Below are 14,789 nucleotides of genomic sequence, written 5' to 3' on the forward strand. Positions count from 1 at the left end.
GTGGTGGAATGAGGTGGACATCATTACCCTAAGTACATGTATGACTGCACATATGATGCAATTTCACATTGTCTACAACCAAAGAAATGAAAAGTTGTGCTGCAAATGTGTACAATGAATCAAAAGGCATTCTGCTGTCATATATACTTCATTAAAATAAATAAATACATTAACTTGAAAAATGTAAAAAATTTAAAAAGTAGAAATATATTTAAACAAAATAATTTCATCTGTATATTTTTCTGATCATTATAGTTTAATCAGGAATTGTAATATACACAAGAACACTTTGAAATGTTTGAAAATAAGCTGCTTAGTTTAATAGGTTATAAAATGCAATACACCATGACAATGTATAGTTTCTTATAATTCTAATTTGAATTTAAATAAATATATAGAGGCTGTTCATGAAATGCTAAAGTAATTTTTTCTAGATGATGAAAATATGACTAATTTTTTGTTGTTTTTGTCCTGAAAAGTTTCCAAATTTTCTCTAGTTAACATTTATCATATACAATATCAGAAAAAATATTACTCAAGAAAAGGAATTTTATCTCATTGTATACAAAACTAGTTGTGAAATTCTAATTGGTAGATGCCAACTCAATATTTTCTGGGTTTTCTACAGTATAATACATTTATGCCAAAATTAAAAATTTTAATTATCACATGACTCAAAGCCATACATTAACTATTTGAATTACATAACATAACACAAAATAAGAATTTGAATCAAAGTAAATGCTATCAATATAAAGGGTTAACAATTAGCTACCTGGTTTATATAGACATTTGCAAACACATTGCTAAAGTGCATTAAAACGAAACCTGATCTAAACTGATCAAATCTATCAAATAATGATAGTTGAGGGATCTTTTTTTAGAAAATGGTATTCATCTTCAGTTTCACTCCAGAAAAGAAAGCAATTGAGGAAACCAAATGTTACACAATGAACCTCAAAAATCTATTTTCCCCTTTGCCACATAAACTGTGCAAGGATTCAGTAAGAACTACTCTAACAATCACAGTAGCTTAAAATAGAGATAAAAGCTTACAATGTTCATTAGGGTAAGAACCTCAAGGCAATGCTTATTGAAATTTTTGTTTCTTGATTTGATTTAATCTTTTTTGGATTGAATGGACTAATGAACTCAAAATGGAAATCAAAAAACATTACAAATGGGGCATTTTCACATTTTTTATACAACTCAAGTGTATTTATTTTGGGGAAAATGAAGTGGATAACATGATTATTCATATAACTAAACAGCTTTTATTTGGTAACTGAGGAGGCCTTGAGGAATGAAGAAAAATTAGTCTTTCTGATGAATAGCTAACCCATGTATCTTCACCCATGCTATCTCAAATCTGAGTTGTTTCTGTATCATAATGTATACTGAAGTGTTTTATAATGTAGCTTGAAATAAATCTCTCTGGTAAATTGTAAATTGTAGAGAGTGAAATGCAGTTCGTTAGAATTTATGTAAGTATATTTAATGAAATAAAATCATCTGAATAAAAATAAGAAAATCTACACTGTAATTATTCAGTTTCTAACTACAGTTCTTAGTTGCTACCTGAGCTTTATTTTATGTGTGTATATATTCCTTAGAAGAGAAAGGTAAATCTGATTTTTAAAATGTGAGGTAGTTCTTATCATTTTACTTATAATAGCTTGGATTATATACATTTTAAATTTCAGATAATTCACAAAATTGTGCTGCTTTGGTAAGCCTGCAGCTCATCATTTCTCTAATTTTTCTCTGGACAATTCAAAAACAATAAATGTCTGGGAAATCAGGTGGTATTATGGTGTCAGTTTTCAGTTAGTGTCAAGTAAATTAGAGTTATCAAGAACTTAGTAAGCAAAAAAGAAATCTATTACACTATACTTCCTTACCTCTTTGTTTTTATTAACAAAAATGATAAATTGATCATTGTATATTTGATCTTCTTTTTTTAATATAGACATAAAGACAACAGTATAGGTTAAGAAAAATGAAGTTAAGATTTATAAGTGCAGGGGCTGGGGATGTGGCTCAAGCAGTAACATGCTCGCCTGGCATGCACGGGGCGCTGGGTTCAATTCTCAGCACCATATACAAATAAAATAAAGATGTTGTGTCAACCAAAAACTAAAAAAAATAAATGAATATTAAAAAATTCTCTCTCTCTTTAAAAAAAGATTTATAAGTGTGAAATTTCATTAATACTTGTGATTGCTAAAACTTCTAAACAAAAGTGAAGAGGAACTATTTGCTTTTTAAACTCTTCTGCTTTGACATTAACTTTGCATAACCTGATGATTATCAGTGATAAGAACCAGGAGCACTATGATTTCAGGAGCAGTGTCTCTAATAGGAGCATAATATTTTATCAGGAAGGTTAAAATAAACTTGCAAATAAGCTTATTGCAATTTTGCATTTAGTGGCTTCTTGTACATAGGTAATCTTGTTTTAATGGTCCTAGGCAGGCTCATCCCAAGTCTTCTGAGCAAGCTATTTATTCCTGTAGGCTACTTACTTCTAAATATTGACTGGAGAAACTCCGTGTATGTGGGGTTTTTGTTTGTGTGTTTGCTTTGTTTTGTTTTAATATTTACTGTAGGAGAAAAAACAATGTTGAATTAGCTGAGAATTACGTATCAAAGGATCAACCTATTGGAGCTTTATAACTGTGTTATAAACAGTACTTGTCACCTCGAAAAATGCTCCAAGTAAGGACTTTTTCTGATGATGTGATGCTCTCAAAATACACAATTGTTTAAGGTCATGTAGCACCTGGTTAGACAGCTGGCAAGGGAAGGTACCCAATAATCATTGCTAAGATTTATTAACTCTTTCTAATTTAGGGTATTTCCATGAATTATCAAAATTGCAGATAATGTGGCATTACTTTAAGGTATTACATATAACCAATTAATAATAATTTAGTTATGACTACACTGGGAGTAAAAACACGTTATGAAGAGTGAGAATACTGTCAAAATCTGTAGGACATTTTATCTACCCTATAAAGGTTGTACTGAATTTCATGAACAAACAGACATATTTATATCTGGAGAGAAAAATCTGTTAATAAATATTCCTTGCACTAGTCTTCATACCTAAAAATGAATGTTTCTTTTAGCCTGAGAAGTACACAGTCACTGAAAAATATTTAAATAAACTCACTGAATGAGAAAAAAAATGTTAAAGGTGAATTGACCAGCCAGCTGTGGGATACAAGAACGGAGGTGGAATGGAAAGAAAATGTGTGGTGGTCTAACTGCTGCCTGAAGTGTGGAGCTCTGTGGGGCATTCTCCAATGGTCTACCACTGAGCGAGGGGAACTTGTCAGTTCAGGGGTGGGTGCAGAAAAATAGGATAATGCAGAAATGATCTAAATTTATCACCAGAATGTGCTCTGGTCTGGACCATAAATTTATCTATTAGATATTGTAGGGAAAATGAGCTGTTTCAGCAAACTACCTCCTAAATATGGGAGTGAGATATGATGAAAGCATCCCCATATAGCGTTCCAGGGTTAGTACTTGTAAAGCACAAATAAACTCACAGGAAGGCAGGTGACATAGAGGCCATCTGCATCACATTCTGTCACTAGGAATGATAATGTGTGCCTCCAGAGAAGTTATGAGAGGATGCAATAATGTAATGATATGACTATTTGAAAGCTGAAGAAGATCTACAAATCATCTAACCATTCTTTGCTTTAGTTTCCTTCTCTTTGAAATGAAAATAATAAAACCTACCTCACAGATCTGTTGAGAGGACTGAATGTGTATATACATTTAGAGAATTGCTATATTCCTCCTTTCCTTCATTTATTCAAAAGATATATATTGAGTGCATACATTTCAGGATATGGTGATAAATTGGAAAAAGTAAATCTCTGTCACCTATAGTCTAAGAAGAGAAGACATACAATAAAAGAAAACTTTCCAAGAAGTAATTAATAAACAATAAAGGGTGAACCCTAAAACAAAAGATACTAATACAATAAAGTGTTATGGTATGAAATTAACTAGTACCTATTTTAGAAGGCAAAGCCTTCATGGTGAGATGAAATTAAGATGATGCCTGAGTGAGATGTAGCCAGTATCACATTGGCTATGATAAGTTCATCAGGCAGAAAAATAGGCAGGTGTAAAGGACTCAACTTAGGCTGAAATGTGCTGTATTTGAGACACCAGAAGACCAGGGAGGCCATAATATTGTGGGTAAATTAGTGTGAATGGTACCTGGTATGTATTATTTTCTTGCTAGGTAATGGTTGTCATTCCTAGGATGGATATGTAAGAACACACCACAGGGAATAGTAAGTTTATCATTGTCTCTAATAATGACCATGGCATGTGAAAACAATACCAAAGTAAGAAAGACTGCCACAGCCTGATAGACTGCAAATAGACGTCAAATCTGTTTTTTTTTTTTTTTTTGTTTGTTTGTTTGTTTTTACTGGTTATTCAAAACATTAAAAAAATCTTGACATATCATATTTCATACATTCAATTCAAGTGGGTTATGAACTCCCATTTTTACCCCAAATACAGATTGCAGAATCACATCAATTACACATCCACATTTTTACATAATGCCATATTAGTAACTGTTGTATTCTGCTACCTTTCCCATCCTCTACTATCCCCCCTCCCCTCCCCTCCCATCTTCTCTCTCTACCCCATCTGTTGTAATTTAATTCTTTCTCTTGTTTTTTTTCCCTTCCCCCTCTAATTCTCTTATATGTAATTTTGTATATCAGTGAGGGTCTCCTTCCATTTCCATGCAATTTCCCTTTTCTCTCCCTTTCCCTCCCACCTCATGTCTATGTTTAAAGTTGAACTTTTCCTCCTGTTCTTCCTCCCTGCTCTGTTCTTACTTGTTCTCATTATATCAAAGAAGACATTTGACATTTGTTTTTTAGGGATTGGCTAGCTTCACTTAGTATAATCTGCTCTAACGCCATCCATTTCCCTGCAAATTCCATGATTTTGTCATTTTTTAGTGCTGCGTAATACTCCATTGTGTATAAATGCCACATTTTTTTAATCCATTCATCTATTTAAGGGCATCTGGGTTGGTTACACAGTCTAACTATTGTGAATTGTGCTGCTATGAACATCATTGTGGCAGTATCCCTGTAGTACAGTCTTTTAAGGTCTTCAGGGAATAGTCCGAGAAGGGCAATAGCTGGGTCAAATGGTGGCTCCATTCCCAGCTTTCCCAGGAATCTCCATACTGCTTTCCAAATTGGCCGCAACAATTTGCAGTCCCACCAGCAATGTACAAGAGTACCCTTTTCCCCACATCCTCTCCAGAACTTGTTGTTGTTTGCCTTCATAATGGCTGCTAATCTTACTGGAGTGAGATGGTATCTTAGGGTGGTTTTGATTTGCATTTCTCTGACTGCTAGAGATGGTGAGCATTTTTTCATGTACTTGTTGATTGATTGTATGTCGTTCTCTGAGAAGTGTCTGTTCAGGTCCTTGGCCCATTTGTTGATTGGGTTATTTGTTATCTTATTGTCTAATTTTTTGAGTTCTTTGTATACTCTGGATATTAGGCTCTATCTGAAGTGTGAGGAGTAAAAATTTGTTCCCAGGATGTAGGCTCCCTATTTACCTCTCTTATTGTTTCTCTTGCTGAGAAAAAACTTTTCAGTTTGAGTAAGTCCCATTTGTTGATTCTAGTTATTAACTCTTGTGCTATGGGTGTCCTATTGAGGAATTTGGGGCCCAACCCCACAGTATGTAGATCGTAGCCAACTTTTTCTTCTATCAGACGCCGTGTCTCTTTTTTGATATCAAGCTCCTTGATCCATTTTGAATTAACTTTGGTGCATGGCGAGAGAAAGGGATTCAGTTTCATTTTGTTGCATATGGATTTCCAGTTTTCCCAGAACCATTTGTTGAAGATGTTATCCTTCCTCCATTGCATGCTTTTAGCCCCTTTATCAAATATAAGAAAGTTGTAATTTTGTGGATTGGTCTCTGTGTCCTCTATTCTGTACCATTGGTCCACCCGCCTGTTTTGGTACCAGTACCATGCTGTTTTTGTTACTATTGATCTGTAGTACAGTTTGAAATCTGGTATCTCTATACCTCCTGATTTACACTTCCTGCTTAGAATTGCTTTTGCTATTCTGGGTCTTTTGTTTTTCCATATGAATTTCATGATTGCTTTATCTATTTCTACAAGAAATGCCATTGGGATTTTGATTGGCATTGCATTAAATCTATAGAGAACTTTGGGTAATATAGCCATTTTGATGATGTTATTTCTTCGTATCCATGAACAGGGTATATTTTTCCATCTTCTAAGATCTTCTTCTATTTCTCTCTTTAGGGTTCTGTAGTTTTCATTGTATAAGTCTTTCACCTCTTTTGTTAGGTTGATTCCCAAGTATTTTATTTTTTTTGAAGATATTGTGAATGGAGTGGTTGTCCTCATTTCCATTTCAGAGGATTTGTCGCTGATATACAGGAATGCCTTTGATTTATGCATGTTGATTTTATATCCTGCCACTTTGCTGAATTCATTTATTAGCTCTAATAGTTTCTTTGTAGACCCTTTTGGGTCTGCTAGGTATAGAATCATGTCACCTGCAAATAGTGATAATTTAAGTTCTTCTTTTCCTATTTTTATGCCTTTAATTTCTTTCGTCTAATTGCTCTGGCCAGTGTTTCAAGAACTATGTTGAACAGAAGTGGTGAGAGAGGGCATCCCTGTCTTGTTCCAGATTTTAGAGGGAATGCCTTCAATTTTTCTCTATTCAGAATGATGCTAGCCTGAGGCTTAGCATAGATTGCTTTTACAATATTGAGGTATGTTCCTGTTATCCCTAGTTTTTCTAGAGTTTTGAACATAAAGGGATGCTGTACTTTGTCGAATGCTTTTTCCGCATCTATGGAGATGATCATATGGTTCTTATTTTTAAGTCTATTGATGTGGTGAATAACATTTATTGATTTCCGTATATTGAACCAGCCTTGCATCCCAGGGATGAATCCTACTTGATCATGGTGCACAATTTTTTTGATATGTTTTTGTATCCGATTCGCCAGAATTTTATTGAGGATTTTTGCATCTAGGTTCATTAGAGATATTGGTCTGTAGTTTTCTTTCTTTGAAGTGTCTTTGTCTGGTTTAGGAATCAGGGTGATGTTGGCCTCGTAGAATGAATTTGGAAGTTCTCCCTCTTTTTCTATTTCCTGAAGTAGCTTGAAAAGTATTGGTATTAGTTCCTCTTTAAAGGTTTTGTAAAACTCTGCTGTATACCCATCCGGTCCTGGGCTTTTCTTCGTTGGTAGTCTTTTGATGGTTTCTTCTATTTCCTCAATTGATATTGGTCTGTTTAGGTTTTCTATATCCTCCTGACTCAATCTGGGCAGATCATATGACTTAAGAAATTTATCTATGCCTTCAGTATCTTCTAATTTATTGGAGTATAAGGATTCAAAATAATTTCTAATTATCTTCTGTATTTCTGAAGTGTCTGTTGTGATATTGCCTTTTTCATCCCGTATGCTAGTAATTTGAGTTCTCTCTCTTCTTGTCTTCGCTAGCATAGCTAAGGGTCTGTCGATTTTGTTTATTTTTTCAAAGAACCAACTTTTAGTTTTGTCAATTTTTTCAATTGTTTCTTTTGTTTCGATTTCATTAATTTCAGTTCTGATTTTAATTATTTCTTGCCTTCTACTTCTTTTGCTGTTGTTTTGCTATTCTTTCTCTAGGATTTTGAGATGAAGTATGAGTTCATTTATTCGTTGGTTTTTCCTTTTTTTGAGGAATGAACTCCAGGAAATGAATTTCCCTCTTAAAACTGCTTTCTTGTGTCCCATAGATGCCTCCTTTGTTATTGGTCTACTTAAATTGTGTGTATCTTCCTGACTCAATCTGGGCAAATCATATGACTTAAGAAATTTATCGATATCTTCACTATCTTCTTTATTGGAATATAGGGTTTCAAAATAATTTCTAATTATCTTCTGTATTTCTGTAGTGTCCATTGTGATATTGCCTTTTTCATCCTGTATGTTAGTAATTTGAGCTGTCTCTCTTCTTCTTTTCGTTAGCATGGCTAAGGGTCTGTCGATCTTATTTATTTTTTCAAAGAACCAACTTTTTTTTTACCAATTTTTTCAATGTTTTTTTTTTGTTGTTGTTGTTTCAATTTCGTTGATTTCCGCTCTGATTTTAATTATTTCTTGCCTTCTACTACATTTGCTGTTATTTTGCTCTTCCTTTTCTAGGGTTTTGAGATGAAGTGTGAGTTCATTACTTGTTGATTTTTCCTTTTTTTGAGGAATGAACTCCAGGAAATGAATTTCCCTCTTAAAACTGCTTTCATTGTGTCCCATATATTCCAATATGTTGTGTCTGTATTTTCATTCATCTCCAAGAATTTTTTGATTTCCTCCTTTATGTCTTCTGTAACCCATTGATCATTCAATAACATATTGTTCATTTTCCAGGTGATGCAGGATTTTTCCTTCCTTCTTTTATGATTGATTTCCAGTTTCATTCCATTATGATCAGATAAGTTGCATGGTATTATCTCCACACTGTTATATTTACTAAGAGTTGTCCTATGGCATAATATATGGTCTATCTTTGAGAAGGATCCATGTGCTGCTGAGAAGAACGTGTATCCACTTGATGATGGTTGATATATTCTATATATGTCGGTTAAGTCTAGGTTATTGATTGTGTTATTGAGTTCTATAGTTTCTTTATTCAGCTTTTGTCTGGAGGATCTGTCCAATGGAGAGAGCGGTGTGTTGAAGTCACCCATAATTATTGTGTTGTGGTCTATTTGACTCTTGAACTTGAGGAGAGTTTGTTTTATGAATGTTGCAGCACCATTGTTTGGTGCATATATATTGATAATTGTTATGTCTTGTTGGTGGATGGTTCCTTTTAACAGTATATAGTGTCCTTCTTTATCCCTTTTGATTAACTTAGGTTTGAAGTTGATTTTATTCGATATGAGTATGGCCACTCCTGCTTGCTTCTGAGGACCATGTGAGTGGTATGATTTTTCCCAACCTTTCAAATTCAGTCTGTGTATTTCTTTTCCTATCATATGAGTCTCCTGAAGGCAGCATATTGTTGGATTTGTTTTTTTTAATCCAGGTTATTAGCCTATGTCTCTTAATTGGTGAATTTAAGCCATTAACGTTTAAGGTTACTATTGAAATACAGTTAGTACTACCCGTCATGCTTATTTATTTATTTATTTTGATATGGCTTGTTTTTTCCTTTTTGGTTATTTTTTTCCCCTTCCCTTTACTGAGTTACCTCCCACTGTTAGTTTTGGGTGCTGTTTTTCAATTCCTCTTCTTGTAGTGTTTTGCTAAAGATGCCTTGCAATGCTGGTTTTCTGGCTGTGAATTCTTTTAGCTTTTGTTTATCATGAAATATTTTAATTTCATTGTCAAATCTGAAGCTTAATTTTGCTGGATACAGTATTCTTGGTTGGAATCCATTATTTTTCAGCGTTTGAAATACGTTGTTCCAGGATCTTCTCGCTTTCAAAGTCTGTGATGAAAAATCAGCCGTTAACCTAATTGGTTTACCCCTGAATGTAATCTGCCTCCTTTCTCTCGTAGCTTTTAATATTCTCTCCTTGTTCTGTATGTTGGATATCTTCATAATTATGTGTCTTGGAGTTGGTCTATTACGGTTTTGAATGTTTGGGGTCCTATAGGCTTCCAGGATTTGGCAATCCATTCCATCTCTCATATCTGGGAAGTTTTCTAGGATTATTTCATTCAATAGATTGTTCATTCCTTTGGTTTGAACCTCTATGCCTTCTTCTATCCCAATGACACTCAGGTTTGGTTTTTTATGACATCCCATACCTCTTGGACAGATTGCTCATGTCTTTTAAGCATCCTTTCTGTGTTGACTATATTCTTTTCAAGTTGATAAACTTTGTCTTCATTATCTGATGTTCTGGCTTCTACTTGATCTAGTCTATTTGTAATATTCTTGTTTGAGTTTTTAATTTGGTTTATGGTTTCCTGCATTTCTAGGATTACTGTTTTTTTTTTTTTTTAAATCTCTATTTCCTGGTAGAGCTCGTTCTTTGCCATTTGAATTTGCTTATTTAATTCGTTTTCAAAATATACTTTCATTGTTTGAACTTGCTGTCTAAAGTCTTCTCTAAGATTCTGTTCCATCTGAGTTAGGTATGCCTTGAGTTCTTTCTCTGTCCATTTTTCTGATGCCTCTAGGTTCTCCTGTGTATTTAAGTTGTCCTGCATTGTTTGTAATCCTTTTTTCCCTTGTTTTTTCATGGTGCTCAAGTTACTTTCCAACTCTGTTTGACTGCTGTGTTTCTGTTTTCTCCTTTAAATTTGTTTTGGTTTTTATAGTTCCACTATCTCTCCTTTGTGTTAGGAGACAATGTTTAGAGATGTTGGATTTAATTGTGATTTAAGGTAAATTCATTAGTTTCATTAAAGGCCTTCAGATTTTGATGTCATATAGAGAACTGAGGTTTGGACTTAGGATTTTATGTTAAGGTCGGGCGATTTGATGGTATGGAGGTTAGTATATGTTAGCTTCTTTGGGGGGTTGCTCAAATGCAGGCAGATATTAACAAGAGAATAGACAGGAGTACTTGGGGGTAGTTAAGGGCTTAGGCGGACTATAGACCTATTCGTAGTATTCATCTATTTGCATTTAGTAAGTTATATATAATTTGGGTGTTCATGCTTAAGAGGAAAGATGGGGAAAAGGTAAGGACTCAAACCAAGAAAGAGAGAGGGAGAGAAGAAAGAAAGAGAAAAGAATAGAAAAGAAATGATAAAAAATAAAAATAATAATAAAATGCAGTAAAATAAAAATTACAATTGAAAAAAATTACAGTTGAAGAAAAAAATAATTAACAAACAAAAAAAAATTAAAAATTAAAAAAATTAAAGAATTAAAAAAATGAGAAAAGAGAAAAAAAATGGGGGGGTACTGTTAGGCTTCTATTTTCTTCGCTTCCAGTAGGTGGTGCTGTGCCTTCCGGGCCAAGATTTTGCCCTCTGGCTGTAGGATACAGTCCCTGTGAGGCCGCTCCTGAGGCCGCTCCCTCCCCCCCCCCCCATGTCTCTCAAAAACCTGTTAGCTTAGGTTTATTCCTGGCCTCTCGTCCCCTGGCTTCTCCTGCTAGCCAGGCCTTCCCCAGTGTGATGCCTCTTTGCAGTTCAAACTGTACTCTGGGCCTGCAGTTTGCTGGGTGTGGAGGGTGGCTATTGGGAACTGGCACCCTATTGTTTTGATTTTTTCCACTTGCCCCTCCCCCAGAGCTGGCAAGCCAGGTTTCGTTTTCGCCACTGTTGGGAGGGGGAGTTGGAGGTCAGGTGTCTTTACTTTTCCCCATGTCTCTATGCAGGCTTGTTCTGATAATCCCTCCCCAGGAAAGCCAGGGAGAGATTTTATTCGAATTCCTGGCTATATGGGAGATGGGCTGAGTAACACACACCTGTTTTATTGTTGCAATCTGTCAGAAACTGGCGATGGTGATGTCAGCTCTCCAAAATGGTGGCCGCTGGCTTCCTTGGTAGACTCTCAAATCTGGTTCTAAACTACAGGGACAAGTCATACACAGATTCATGAAGTACATCAGCTTTGCCAAATTTAATAAAATTTTACTTTCTTGAAGCCTTAGCATAAAGTGAACCGCCCTGTGCTGAGCTCTGCAAGGTCTGATTAAGACTGGGTTCACAGTCTACTGCCAGTCACCACCTGAGCTCCTTCTCCACAGTTGACCAAATCTAAAGAGCAGGACATTATGAATACTGAATGCTATTCTGGGATATTTTACTTGACATGATAAAATATGTGTTAAGGCCTGAGAAGCAAGGATTTTTTGAAAAAAATGTATGAAATGACTGGCATCAAAGTCAACAAAGATTAGTATATGAGATTTGAAATCTGCAAAAATCTTTCTGTATTGTAGTTACACCTACATATACTGAATATTGATTTTTGTTTTTCTAATAAAAATTACAAACATAAACTCTTAAGTTTAATTCTTAATGAGAAGCCATTAATTCATCTGTCATGACTCCTTTGAACATTACTTTTATGTATATTGTATTTAAAATAATTGTGAGGAAACTTTGCATGACTTCTCTGTAAGGTGCTATGGATTTTACTATGTCAAAATAATATATTCAGTCTCAAAAATGTATTAAAATATTACCTAGTACATACTTTAAGTCAATATAATTACTAAGGTGATTATTGTTAAATCCATTTTAATTTGTATTCCTCTTTTATACAAAATAAAATACTTTACATTTTATAAACATTGTCTTCCAAATTAACTTTTATTCTATAAGCTGTTTATTATAATAAATATTTGTTTTCACACAAAGTAGAATTTTAAAACATTTAAATGAAAGCATCAATTACAACATATTTTACTTTTACATAAAAGCATCCTCTGAAATTAATAATCTTGAAATACTAGATAAAACTCCACAGATTTTCTGTTATATATGATAAACTAATTGGTAATTATTCAGGGTAGTGAGTCAGACTTTTCTTTGGATATCTTAGAATAATAGAAAATAGGATATGCATTATTTAAACCAATTGATAATATACCAATATATGTTTACATAATCTTGGGAACCATTCAACTTCACATAGAAAACACTGTAATTTCTGCATAGCTAAAATATCACTAGCAAAGAGACAAAAGAATTTTATTGTTCCCATAATAAAATGCATGAAATCAACTCCATGCAGTTTTATGGCTATGAACAATTTAAGAATCAATCACAAATCTTATGAATTGTATTTTAGCCCTTACAGACATGAGTGCTTCTGCTAACTCTCAAGCACACAATTGTATAGGCCACAATTATATTAGTTTAGAGACAATAGTCAACCCTTAAAGTAAACCTTTTGTATTCATTCTTAATCTAATGATTCAAGCCATACTTTTAAAAGATAATTGTAGTTAACCAATATATTTTTGCTTCATTTTACATTTGGTTATAATATTGTAATAGGCCTCCAACAACAAGATCAATTCATATTATACATTTTGAATTTTCATGTACCAGAAGGTAATAATGCAATTTAATATTTTTACTTTAATGCACCAGAACTTTAGTTTCTGTTTTATCTGTGTTTATTTGTGTGACTGTATAATTTTCAACATAAACTTTTCTGCCACTCCTTAACCTAAATTTATAGAAAACAAATTTAATATGACAAATATTTCATTAAAAGTGTACATTTATATGTGGAAGTACTTGATCAGAAAACAGCACAGTCATTAACAGAATACACTACTTAAAGCAAAGCACCACTAATAACACTTAAATGGGTTCAACTTTGTATGTACAGGTCATTGCAGTTATAATAGGTATATAATTTTTTAACTTGGTAAAGTATTTAATATTAGTTGGAAGCAAAAATAATATTTTAAAAGTTTGAACTGTGTAACCAAGGCTATAAGTCATGAATCTTTTGTAGAAGAAATACATGATTTATGAGTGTAGCACCTCATAATATTTTTCATAAATTTCCTCAGGTAATTGTATTCATATAATTTCATGAAAGACTTATTTTCTTTTCTTATAAGCATTCCTGGAAATATCAGACACAAGAAAACCATCTTACCATAAGATTTGTTAAGGGAAATTTTATATATATGTGCATATACACATATATACACGGATATATAAAATAATGTAACATAAACAGATATATTAAGTAACAAAACTTATGAAATGTGATATATTTTTCATATTGGTAGTGAGAAATCTTGAACTATCTCAATCTATAAAACCTCTTTACCCCCTAAATAATAATAATTTAGACTTTCTTGAGTAGGTTTTAAGATTGTTGAGTGCAATTGTGATATTTAAGCTCAAAGTGCCTAGTACTTCACTATAAGCTTTCACAACCACTCTCTATCAAATTGCCATCCTCTTTACTATACAGGCTGTGCTAATGTCCGAATACCTAGGCTTTGAACATTTTACCTCTCATTTTTCAAGAAGCTATTATCTGGCAATTCTTCATGTAAAACACCACTGTACAAATCACAATATTGAATAGTCTTCCAAATCAAAGTCTTGCTATCGCTAGCCTATATCTTTCAACGGTAAACACATATTTTTTTTAAAGAGAGAGAGAGAGAATTTTTTAGTATTTATTGTTTAGTTTTTGTGGGACACAACATCTTTATTTTATTTTTATGTGGTGCTGAGGATCAAACCCAGCATCCCGCGCATGCCAGGCAAGCGCACTACCACTTGAGCCACATCCCCAGCCCACATATTTCTTTTAAGCAATTTTCTTCATCCAAATGGAATCATGCTTCACCTACTGATTTAGTCTGTTTATTTTTTGTTTTGTTTAGTTTGATTCAACCTTGTGTCTGTGAGATTTTCTCTGAATGTCTACTGTCATAGCAGAAGTATGTGATTTGTCTTTCATTGCTGTATAGGAAGTTTCTCAGTCTCAGTACTATTTATATTTTGGACTGAATAATCCTTTGTTATTCAGGGCTGTCCTAAGCATAAAAAGATGTTTGGCAGCACCCATGGCCTCTGTTCACTAAACATGCCAGTAGCATCCCTGTAAATTGTAACAAACAAAAATGTATCCAAATATTCCCAATGTTCAATGATAAAAATTTCCCCTGGTTGAGAACCACAGGTAAATGGTATTCCATTGTTGGATTCTACCATATAACTATATCCACTTCATTTCTGTTCACATTTGGTTGACTCAAATTTTGGTGATAATCTGCATTTATTCAAGAAAA

Source organism: Marmota flaviventris, chromosome 3, assembly GCF_047511675.1.
Source record: "Marmota flaviventris isolate mMarFla1 chromosome 3, mMarFla1.hap1, whole genome shotgun sequence".
Lineage (NCBI taxonomy): Eukaryota > Metazoa > Chordata > Mammalia > Rodentia > Sciuridae > Marmota > Marmota flaviventris.